Source organism: Cyanistes caeruleus, chromosome 10, assembly GCF_971803275.1.
Source record: "Cyanistes caeruleus chromosome 10, bCyaCae1.hap1.1, whole genome shotgun sequence".
NCBI lineage: Eukaryota > Metazoa > Chordata > Aves > Passeriformes > Paridae > Cyanistes > Cyanistes caeruleus.
Window position 1 is genome coordinate 25,106,063 of NC_141710.1, and position 12,628 is coordinate 25,118,690.

A 12,628-nucleotide genomic window follows, 5' to 3' on the forward strand; every position below is an offset into this window, starting at 1 on the left:
GGATGGAAAAATTATTTGAAGATTGTTCAATAATTATTCATAGCTTAATTATTAACCAAGTGTGAAAAGCAAAGTTCACTCTCTAGAATTTTTAAAAGTTTAGTAACGGAATAAAATGGGACAATGTCCAGCACTGGTGTGTTTCTGGCTATTTGCCAAAGAACACTGTTACATTACTGAGGTACACTCATATTCATGTGTTTCATACATTATTCAAACATTCTTGTGAGCTTTTTGATGTTTAAGGAATTCTTTTGTTTGATTTTACCCTCTGACTTATCTGCACAACATTCTGTCAGTTAGGTCAATATATTTTATTTCTTTTTGTGTCTGCATCCTGTTGTTTCACACTCCCTGATAAGGTGTTAACAAGTTCTTCTCCAGTTTTTCTTGGTGCTCTGGTTTGTATCGCTCTTATCATTTGGAGAAATCGGTCAGCAGATGTGGGGGAAAAAACATAATTGCCTTACGCTATTCCCTTAGTTACATAGAAGCATTTTATAATTTTGTGTTTTGCTAAGGCCTACAGTATAATACGTTCATTACACTACTATTTCTACAAGCTATACGGTGCATACGTAGATATAATATATTCATCACATTACTATTTCTATAAGCTGTACAGTGCAAAACTAGTAGATTGTGTTATACTAATAAGCAGCTAAAAGCAGTTACAAATTATACCATATCTAAATACTTATGATCAATAGCAACATGTAAGAGCTAATACATAAATGCAAAAGCCAATATTATATTGTCATTTTTAACACCAAGTATGACTTGAATTTCTTTACTTAAAATATAAAGTAATCGTAACTATAGTGTCACATCCATAGTATTGTTCCTACTTGAATAGCTGCCACATGAAAATTGCTTATTCCCATTAGGCATTGTGTTGCATACATGCTTATCACTCAGCATACAGATGAGGTACTTTAAGTTCTAATTACCATTTTTCCAAGTAGGATTACTCAGTATATTTTGAAATGGTAGGCCAAAATTTTCTGTAGTACGGGGCAGCTTGGGTTTTTATGTATTGTAGGCTATATCCTCATTGTCTATCAACTGTTCTGATTTGCATTTTGATCAATGGGACTGTTTTGAAGCATGAGAGATCAGAATGTTTCCTGTACGGAAATCTATGTGTTTAAGTATGTTTCTATATTTGCAAATGACAAAACTCCTGAAGAATTGTGTGAGACATTACTAAGTAAAATTAAGTTTATTCTAGGCTCTGGTTCAGATGAAGAATGCACAATTTGCTTGGAATCACTGACTCTTCCTGTGATAACCCACTGTGCACATGTATTTTGTAAAACGTGTATTTTTTAAGTCCTCAGAAATGAACAGGTTGGTTGTTCTATGGTTAAAAGTAATTGTAATAGCCATTCAAAAGCAATGAACTGCTATCACCAGAAGGCTGTCTAGCTATTGTTCATTTAAATCATGAAGAGTAGAAACATAGTTATCATCTGGCTTGTAGAAACTATTGGCCTGAAGTCAATCTATGGAGAGAGTAGCTGAACAGTGGTAAGGTCCATCAGTATTTTCAAAAACTTGTCCTGCAGTTCCTACCTTACTTTCTCCCTGAAGTAAAAGTGTACAGCATTGCATGCTTCCACTGGGCTGGGTGCCTCTTCACTGCTTGTATGTGATGTGATGCACATATATATTACTATGCTTAAAAGAGACCAAAGCTGTGTACTGGAAGTTGACTGTTGAATTAAAATCATGTCTGCACTCCTTTTTCCAATCTGATAAACTTTGACAGTGAAATAGCTGTCTTGCTAAAGGGCCATCTTTATGTCCCTTCTCTGGACCCTATCCAGAAAAAGCTTGGGGATGAGTATACTTGGATTACTCTTTTGAAAACCACAGTATTTATTTTTGTTGTGTGCTTCTAAGATACACTTGTACCTTTTGTTTGCCCTTTTCTATCTAGGGCAATATAATGGCATGGTAGTCTCACCATTTGTATCCAGTGCTGCTGCGCTTACTCCTGGGAGTTGTTCTGACTCTCCTTCAGCCAGAATAGAGCTGCAAATGTTAGCACAAATCTGTGTGGTATTCTTTATTAAGAACTAGCAGAGACAGGTTAGTCCCTGCTTGTGCATAGTCAGTCAACCTAAGAAGGCAGAGGTGGGAAGTGTGGTCTGTCTGACTTCTGGACTGACATTATTCCACTGCTGGATACACAAAATTCTGATGCAGCTATCCCATTCTATAGAGTTCCTGAGAAATTTGAGGGTAACTAGTGAAGGAAAGAACACTTGTAGAGGCCTTTTTCCAGTGCAGAGGTTTTTGATGTGTCTGTAGCAGTCAGTGCCCCTACTGAACTTTCTGGTGATTTTAACATGCAGAAAAATAAACTGGGTTATGATGTGATGAAATTACCATCATTGTATACTACTTGACTGTAAAGACAAGTTACTTACTCTGTTTTGCCAAGAAAGGACTGTGGAATCTCCAGAACTACTGCCTTTGTTCAATCCCATGTTGATCTATAGATTGCTTTCATAGCAGTGAAGTGTGAACAGAGGCAGGTGTGGATTCTGTTCTTCTGAACTAACACAAGTTTCTTCAATGGTGAGTGAATAAGCTTTCTCACCTTCAAAATGATTCCTAATTTCAATCAATTGCCAAGGAAGTTTTCACAGCTTTTAGCCTAAACTCTGACATGCATCTAAATCCAAAAGTTTGGGAGATTCACCATTTCCACATGATAGGTATTTGTACTAGTACTGCATCTGATCTGGGTAGTTGCTGTGCATGAATGGTTAGAATGCAATTCTCTCCTAATAAATGACATGGGAAAGTACTTTAGGTATCACCTTGAAAACAAAGGAGACTAACAAACTGCATACCCTCCCCCCAAAGCATCTTGGGTTCAAGTAGGATTCTTTTGGGCAAAATAACGGTTTCCATTATTAATAAAAATGACAGCATTAAATCATCAGTGAGAAATGAGATGTGAAGCTGCAAACACAAAACTGCTGAGTGAAAAGTTTGGCTTGTCGTGGTATTGTGAACTGAGAAATCATTTTATCTTTCTAATGTTAACCTAAAAGCATTTACCAAAACTGGAAAAACTTCTTGGAAGTTAACAGCTTGAGAGTTGATACTACCTTCATTTCAGTCTTCTGTTAAGACTAAATTTAGAGTTGTGCAAGTAAGTAAAGATCCTATGCAGAAGCCACAATAAAGCTATAAGATCTCTATAGTAATCTAACATCTTTGTGTATCAACTGCATTCTTATAAAAGCTTGCCAGATATGCATTCAAATACTTTTTCTTCTTTTAGCTGTTCATTGTAAGACTTTTTTTGCCACTTTCATATCCTTGTAGCAGAAGTCTTTGGTATCTGTGTTGGCAATGTTCAGCTGACTTTTGTGTTTTTTTCATAATTACGGTGCTAAAGTGGAGAAGGGATGCAGAAAGATGCGAGCTATTTATTAAAAATAAGTCTTTATAAGCACTGTTAGGAGGGGTTTTTTTCCAGAAAACTTTTTTCAGATTTAATAGAATTAATTTATTTTGTCTTGTCACTGGAAGATTTTTTGTTTGCTGGCAAATCAGGAATGGCTCATTCATTCACTATGTTTGGAAAACTGTTATTTCAAATTTGCTTGGAGTCTGTCTCTTGAAAGGATATCTTTATTGCTGCAATAAATGAATGTATCAGACTATGACTGCCAGTCTCTTTAATTGCCTAGAGATTCATTCCAGATTAGCAGTCCCCAGTATTCATGTGCTTTGTGAGATCTGCTTTGTAGCCTCTCTGAAGCTGCCTTGGTTCTGTGGCCAGATTTCTATATAAACAGAATTAGCTAATTTTAAAGGGTTGCTCTGTTAGGCAGAAGTTTTTCGTGTTTGTCATTTTTGCTTCACAGGGTTGTCATTTGTACAGTGCACACAGTCTATTATTAAATTTTCTTCTGAGTAGTCCTATGAAAGTTCTATTGTATAAATTTTGCTTTATCCAGAATGTACTTCAGAGAAAAAGGCTTTTGGTGTTAAATTATGTCTCCTTTCATGTGTCTGTTGGGGGAAAAAGAGAAGATACCCTGTGTCTAGTCCTGACAAAGCATATTTCATCAGACTGCTATTATTTCTGTGCAGGCTTTGAGAAAAAAAAAAAAAAAGGGTAAAAGGTCATTCTTTTGTTTGTAACTAAGAAAGATACTGTCGTTGAAAGATGGTTTATTTTTCTCATATTTTAAATAATCTTACTCTCATAGCCCAAATACATCCTTGCTTTAAAACCTTGAGCTACTCATTTCAATATAAATATGCTCAGAAAGACCACTTCATTTTTAAGGAAGGCTGAGTATTTATGTCATGTTAATGTTCTTGCAAATAAAATGTTTTCAGTGTCACATCAGAAATGACAGTGTGTTACAAGAATGAATCCTTGAGAATTTTTTTACATGAACATCAGAATAAAAAATGCATAAAAGGTGCTTTGTAAAGGTGCTATTTATCATTCACTATAAATAACTAGATTTAATATGTTTCTTTTAATGTTTTTGGGGCTTTTGCACAGCCAAATGCCCTCTCTGTAAGAATGAGCTTCAAGTAGACAACTTGGTGGAATGGTCCCTTAGAAGAGGAAATAGACTCCAGTAATGGAAAGAAGCCTTATCAGGAGAGGATAGCTAGCTCAAAGGTGCATTCTATTGTGTTTTATTTAGTTTTCATTATGGTTTTGTAGACCATACTCTATAATTGTGTAATTATACTAAACATATTATACATATGGATAACATAGTTCAAATTATTATTTAGAAGTCTGTGCAGCATGTCTAGTCAACACAGAAGAAAGTGTGTACTAAAATCACACCACAAACAAATTTTCCAGCAGGGAAACAAGACAAAAGGAACGCCAGTTGTAATTTGATGCTGGGAATTGTTCGGTACATAAAAACTTCCGGTAAAGAGCTTTGCATTTTGTTTCGGTTTCTGAAGATAGAGCAGTTTTATAACTACTGAAACTTACTCAAACATTAATTTACTTTTGAAAACAAAATCTAAATAAATCCTTCTTTCTTAAATCTTAGTTATGCAATATATATTCTGCTCCAGAGGGGAAAACTAAATGGGCATAGGTTCAATCCAACACTTGTCAGAAAAAACATTGCAATATTATTTTTTTACTTTGTGATTTGTTTCTCAAGGTCTGTCACATCATTTTTCTTTGCCTCACTCTCATTTGCTGCCAGAATTTGTATCTTCCTGCTTGTACTTTGGCCTTTTCATTTTGAGATTGCTTTTCTGAAACGTTAAGTCTTACACTTTTAATGAAGAAATTGTTCTTTCAAATGTCGGTTACAAATTTATTCCCTAAAAATCTTCTTGTGGAGTCCTAATAACTAATTTCAGACATTGTGCTCTAGAATAAATCAAAATTTTTTTTCTTTTATTTTATTTTTTAGCTGGTTCAGTTACTTTCATTCTCTATTTAGTGGTTCTTTACATCATCATAGCTAAACCTTACTGAGAAAACTAGCAGTGTTCTTCTGGCTCAAATCCAATTTCTTGTTCCTTTTGTTCTCATGTTGGTTCAAGAGAGCTTCTGGTGCCTCCTTGTCCCCTGTCATACATAGCCAACCTAAGCCACCACCTAAGGTCGTGCATACCTTATTTGCCTCAGTATTTCTGGGGGAAGCCTTTCTTACTTTTTGAGTATTGCTATGGTAGATCAGCCTTTAGGCTGTCCATTGCTTAAGCCTTATTTTCTGAAGTTCCAGTACTTTATTCCTATTTTCCATGTACCCTGGAGACAGAGGACTTGCAGACTTTTGACAACGTGAAGTATGTCTGGAAAATGGGTTGAGAATCCTCCTTCCCAAAGCACTCTCAATCAGCCTGTAGTTTGTGACTATTAAAAAGGCTGAAACCTTCCTTTCCTATGGAAATTAGAAGAAAGCCTACCCACAGAATTCAAGATTCGTTCATTTAAAAGGTATTACTGAACGGTGATTTCTCTCAATTGACGTGAACTTCATCAAAGCCATCTGTAGGAATGGACTCTAGCCAAGCCAGAAAAAGTTCCTTTCATTTCAGATAAATACTTTATTTGATTTCAGATAAATGCTCATGTGCCTACTTTAGTAGAACTACAGAGGGTTAAGTCTAGCTGCTAAATGTCTGGTTGCTTCTCAGTTCATAACTTTCTTATCACTGATAGAAAACTGTTTGAAGTAAGTAGAATTGATGTTATTTTTAATAAACATGTGTCTTTATGGTGTTTTAGAAAGATCTCTCAAAGAAAACAGCATTTTAAATATACATTTCAAAGCAGAGGTAGGATTTTAGTGTATTTATTTCCTGTTGTCACTGAAAATGGATTGTTAAATTGAACATTTTTACTTTCTCTTTAGAGAATCAGGGTTTGCCTTTACTCATTTGGATGGGTCAATGGCACAGAAGAAAAGCATGAAAGCAATTTGTTGTTTCCAAAGCAACCAGGCAGGGTCCTGAACTATAATGCTTTTGTCTCTGAAAGTGGGTGGAGTTGGATTAAATGTGATAGCAGCTTTCCTGGTGTTTTTAATGGATCCCGTGGGAAATGAGCTGTTCATAATGATATGGCCTAATCTAGGTGAAGCCTCTTTGGCGTTTTCCTAAGAGGCAGATGGAAAGCCCATCTGAGAAAGAAGGACACTAATGAGTATCTGTTTAAAAGATAAATAGGACTTTTCTTCATGTTTCCCTAGTATCTTCTTGTTGTAACACTGTATTTTTGTGCTGTCCATTTAAGTCCATGTAAGTGGAAAGAATGCTAGTAGTACTACTAACAGAGTGGTGTGACACATTTATAAATTAAGACATTAGTCTGAGGTTACCTTTTGTGGTCATGGGGTACTGGTAATACCTACATTTAGGAAGTATTTTTTCCTTTCTTTAAAGCACTCAGAAATGCAAAATTATTTGTAAGGAATAAAAATGTAAATTACCTTTATTGATAGCAAAATTGTATTCTTAGCAAAATTGGTTCATGTGTTGTGTCATTGTACCACATTAAGGGTTTTCTATTCACTTTCTGCCTTCCCCCTGTTCATTCTGATATAATTCCCAAGTTTTTTGGCAGATGGAAATGGAAACAAAATCTGCACTTGAAAGAAACAGAGTAAATTAAAATAATAATAATTTAGCTTTGGACTTGTGCATCTGTCACCGCAAATAGTAAAGGAAAAGTACTAGCTTGGACATCAGGCCAGTAATAGTAACAGTATGAAGATAAAAGCTATTTATTTATTAAATGAAAGAAATTAACTATGAGTAAGAGTATGGAGAGTTGGAGTAGTTGCCATGGAAGAATTTGTTCATTAATTGCAATATGTCTGTGTATGGACTGCATTGATCCATTCAGTTGGAAGAGACCTACACTACCATAATGCCATCGAGTCTGACTGCTGCTTTGTTTTTTTTTTCTTAAAGAACTCTCTGAATACTTGTGGAAACTGCAAGAGAATTTTAATCTTCTGTGAAGATAACAAATGAGGTATAGTGAATTCATCGTATTGTGGCAAGCAGTTTTAAGAAAAGAAACAAAGCATTGCTAACACCAAGGCATCTACAATCTATAGGTATACCTAACAACTTAGGGTCAAATATAATTGCTGCCTTTATGCACCACTGAACAGCAACTTACCATCCTGCTCGTAGCCGTCCTGTGATGCTGACTATCCCAAGTGGCAGTGGTTGACTGCTTGTGTTTGATGGAGAAGCAGTGGGCCCACATGATCTTCATGATCTCCCTTTGGAATAATCAGGGCCGAATGAGATTCATTCATGCATTATCATTCCTTGAAGCGTACTAGCAGCAATAACAGGATTTAAGAAGCAGAAATACCAGTGGAGTAACCAGTTTTTCAAATTCTGTGGATTTATTGTAGAACTATAATTTGGAGGTCTGCATTCCTTCTCTGAGAGGTGTAATACCACAGTGCAAGGGAAGAATATTTATCCAACCATAGATTAGTTTTTCCCTCCCCCCACTTTTAAAATTGTTTGTTTGTTTAAATACAATCATAGATGCAGAATTCTCACCTTTAGAAAGAAATACAAACCTTTAATGTGAGAGTACCACAAATATACAGATGTTTCTCCAAGGCTCAGTTTTTTTAGTATTTTCCAATGTAAAATACAGTAGCCTTTGGGATATCCTTTTATGGGATACTGCAGAAATGTATAGAAGTACTGCAATTCACTTTTCCTGTGCTGGACTGATGAGGGAAGAGTGAAATTTGTACACCTCAGTCTTTCTTAACTACAGCAAAAATAGAATGGAACAGAATTCTGCATGTTTGGGCTAGTTTGTTCTCATTTTGTTCTCATACAGTGAGATTAATAATAGAACAGTGTGCCATATATAGCTTGCCAGGAATGTTCATCTTGCAGTGACAAATACATAATTTGTTGCTGTTTTGCTTACTACCATAGTTTGGAGAAATAAGATTTGTTTGGTTTTTATTTTGTAGCTTGATGTCTTTGAGTGTGCATAGACATCAGAGGTTCTTAGAATCTAAAACAAGTTATTAAGAAGAATTCTTAGACAACTTGCAGTATGTGGGTGACATTACAAGGCGAGCCCACTGCATAAGACTTGCTTATCAGAAACAGAACATTATTACAGTTCATGTAGATTTAAGTATCTCTTCTCTAAGAACTACTAGTGCTGTACCTCTAGATAGATAAAACATTCTGGGAAAATGCAGAGCACAGACTTTGCATTTCACAGATCCTTACATTTAATGTTACATCCAAAGTACAAGTAGTAACAGCTACACTCATTCTGTGTTCAGCAAAATTTCTTGTTTACATAACATGGTGATTATTGTATATACTAACGAAAGTATATGTGGGCTTTTTTAAGAGTCCAATTTACTGTTAAGTAACTGACTGTGTCCAGCTGATTTAGATTTTGCCATCAGGTACTGAGGCAGTTAGTATATGCAGCGTTTGTTTCAGAATTAAAATAACAGGATTGTTTTGATGTCTCCTAGACTCCTGACAAACTCTGTTTTTAAAGCATTTACCTGAAGTTCCTGCTTGTTATGAACATATAACCAGATGTTCTCAAAGCTTTCTTTATAGCGGGATACTTAAAGAATAAGACATTAGGCAGGGAGTAATTCATTTGCAGGTAATATTTGTTCAAGAGGTGGTGGTACAATATCTGCTTTGTGATGCCATGTGCATACTACTGTGTTTTGAAGGGAGGTTATTTAACTTATTCATTGCTGCTTCTAATAGCTTGGAATCCCACTGCAGAAGACCAGTGTTCTGACAGGTGTTGCGTGCAGGGTCAGAAGAATAATGCTGTAATTACTACGGTGAATTGAAAGATGATCCCAACAGTGTTCTGGTTATGAATAAATAATTATTTTCCAAGAAGCTTTACGGTATTTTAAAAATAATTGTGCCATCACAGTCTCACCAGTAAAACTAAATTGTGGAGTGACTGTTGAAGTGTGCTTTGGATTGTAAGATTTTAATATAAGAAATTAAATGTCCCTGTTGAGCTATTTGGAGTGACTCAAATGGGGTAGTAGACCTGTTGGTTAGCCTGGCTGTTACAGTTCATTATCTTGAAGGTATGTAGAATGCTCTTGTCAGTCACAGCAGCTAGTTTAGCTGTGGAAGAGCAGCTAGCCTGGCTTCTTAATATTCCATCACAAAAATATTACTTGAAAAATTGAAGCCAGGTCCTCTTCTAATAAAGCAAAGAAAAGATAGATGTCCTAACAATAAATGTTTAAAAGAAAAAAAAACACAAAAAATTCAAACACCTCACCTTTTCCTCCAACTGCTTTACAACCCTTTTCTCCGTGTTTACAAAGTAATAGTTAAATAACGTAACTGCACTTAGGATACTCAGCTCCCTAGCATTTTTTTCCAGAATACATAAACTTCTCATCGTAAACTTTTATTTAGAGGAAAATAGCATCTTTATTTCAGTATTTTGGGTGGTTTTTTTTTCCTTTTCCTCCTTTTTTTTTTTTATATTTTGATACATTGTGAAGGATTCAGTAGAAGAAAATGTCCTGAAAATTCTGAAGAAGAGGGAACTTGCAGCAGGAGCCTTTCCTACCAAAAAGCCTTTAGCAAGTGAAATAAAACAAAAAATATTTAACAAAATTAAGGCTCTGATTGATTTATAGCTTGATCCAGTGTATTTTGCATAAATATTTAATATTTTGGATAATACTTCTCTTCAAGTTACATGTCCCGTGCTAATTTTTAGTTTTGCTGTCTTTGTGCTCAAAATATAAATGTTTCAAATAAATTATAAAAACTAATTTGCTCCTAAATGTTAATTTAGAAGCACACAAACTCATGAAATTTTTACACTGCTCATTTCTTCTAAAGGTCGCTTGTTAGTACAATACTTAGGAACACAAAAAACCCTTCAAAACCAAAATGTGTATTCATGCATTCTAACCGGCAAGCGTTTAGTCTCATTTTATAGGTGAAAAGGTAATGAAAGGTAAATAATGTTTCTTCAGACAAAGCCCTCTATAAATGAATTAGTTTCATGTTTCTGTCTTAGTATTGCCTAATAAACAGACAGATCATCTGGACCAATTGTTTCAGAAAAGGTGGTCAGTGACACTTCATAAGTGCTTCACTTCATACTTTTGCAGGCTATGTCCAAAGATGGTATTTTTATTGTTTCTGAATAATACACAGGTGCAGGAGGGAGTTCCTGTGATGATTACTTCCCAGGAGTTAGTAAAAAGAGAGTACTTAAATTTGCAGAACACTTCCTTTTAATATTTTACTTAACAGAACTCCAATATTTTTTGTAAAAGTAAAGTTTTTTTTTTGATAAAATGCTAGAATCATAGGCATGTATTGACAGCATGCTATCTAGCTAGCAATTTCAATAGACATTTTGAACAATAAGACTGTGCTATATTGAAAGTAGAATCTAATCCACTCGTGTCAGTGAAGAAGTTAGTCCTTGCAAAATAAATTAAAACAAAAAATTATTTAATAGCTGCCAGCTTTATAACAGTCTTCCTGTACTGCTTTTCCTCTTGTAATGGAAAAATGACGTTTTTCACTTCCATACATGTGTCTTAATGGAATGCTGATCTGCATGCCACTTGACTTATGGGGGAAGAATTTAGTAAACTACACCTGTACATTTGGGAGGTGTACTTGGCAGCAGAGAAATGGAGTCTGTAAAGCTTGTAAAGCCTTTCACCTCTTATGTCTGAGTATATCAGCCTACTGATTACAAGATGAATTGCAAGCACAGGAAATGGAAAAGAACTGAGAAATAAAGGGAAGATGTCTACTATTTGGAGAAAGCGAGCTAATGAAAGGAGTGAGAAAGGAATTAAAAACAAGTAAACTAACAAACTAATGCAGTTTTTGGAGAGCCAGCACCTTAGCTATGGAGAGAGGCATACTTTAAGTCTGTTAGAGAAAGAATTACAAGAACATGAACGATGGAAGACAGCATGAATCCCAGTATCTGACTGTCACTGGAAAGCTGAGAAAGAACAAGAAAACAGAGCTAAACCTGATTGAAGTTGGGTTTTGAGTGGGGTTTTTTGGGATTGGTTTTTTTTTTTTGCTTTTTGGTTTTTTGCATTGAGTTTATCTAAATTAAACTTTCTTTGCATTGTTCTCGTTCAGATTTTGATATTTAGAGATAAACTGAAAAAATAATTTGCAATTATGAAGGGGGGATTTGGCCTTTTTTTCTGTTATATCCATTTTCCAAGTAAAAATTTCACAGGGAAGAGAGTAATTTCTATGACTAATCAAGCTACATCATTACTTATGTGAAAGTATGCTGACATTTGGCATAGTATGATTATGAAAACAATGATTGTGATTATGAAAACAACTGAACACAATTACTAGTATTTTTTTTTTTGTCTATTAGATTATGATTTCCATGTTCCAAAGCCACATATAATTTACTAAAGGTACTACTAAGCTTTATGGTCTCTCCCAAGAAAGCCATTAATGTATCTGAGAAAAAAGAGGTAAAAGCTAAGCACAGAAAACTCCTGTCTGATTTGATGGAGATGTTCAGTAAGCAGGTGGTTAAACACCTTGGTGTTTTGGCTGTTTGGACTTTTTTTCTGCTTTTTATGATCTGTAAGTAGTCTTTGGCTTTTGGCATTCTCTTTTGTGGAGTTTTAACAATATGTTCTAGAAGTGAGTTTTTGTAATTATTTATAACTCCAAAGACTGAGTCAATAGTCTGTCATTCTGGTTTTGCTTATTTGTTTGGGGGTTTTTGTTCTTTGGGGTTTTTTGGGGGTTTTTTTAACCCTATACATAAAATAAAGATGTATATGGAAAAAATGCTTCATAAGCTTTTAAGAGTTGCTCTGAGTTGTCACCATTTAAGGAACACCTTCTAGGTGTTGTAGGCTTCACAATGGCAAATGAAGTTCCAATATTTGAGTTGCAATCTAAGCAGTGCTGTGATTATTCTGAATAATGATGTTTAGAGTATAGTGCTGTTTTGAGTACCTTCAGATTAGTGCAGAAAAGTGCTTGATGTATCAAGCGAGGCTATTGCAAAGGATAAAAAGGGATCTCTGCTTTTCTGCAAAGAGCTGCCTGCAGCAATTGTGAAGGAAATAGTGGCAAATAA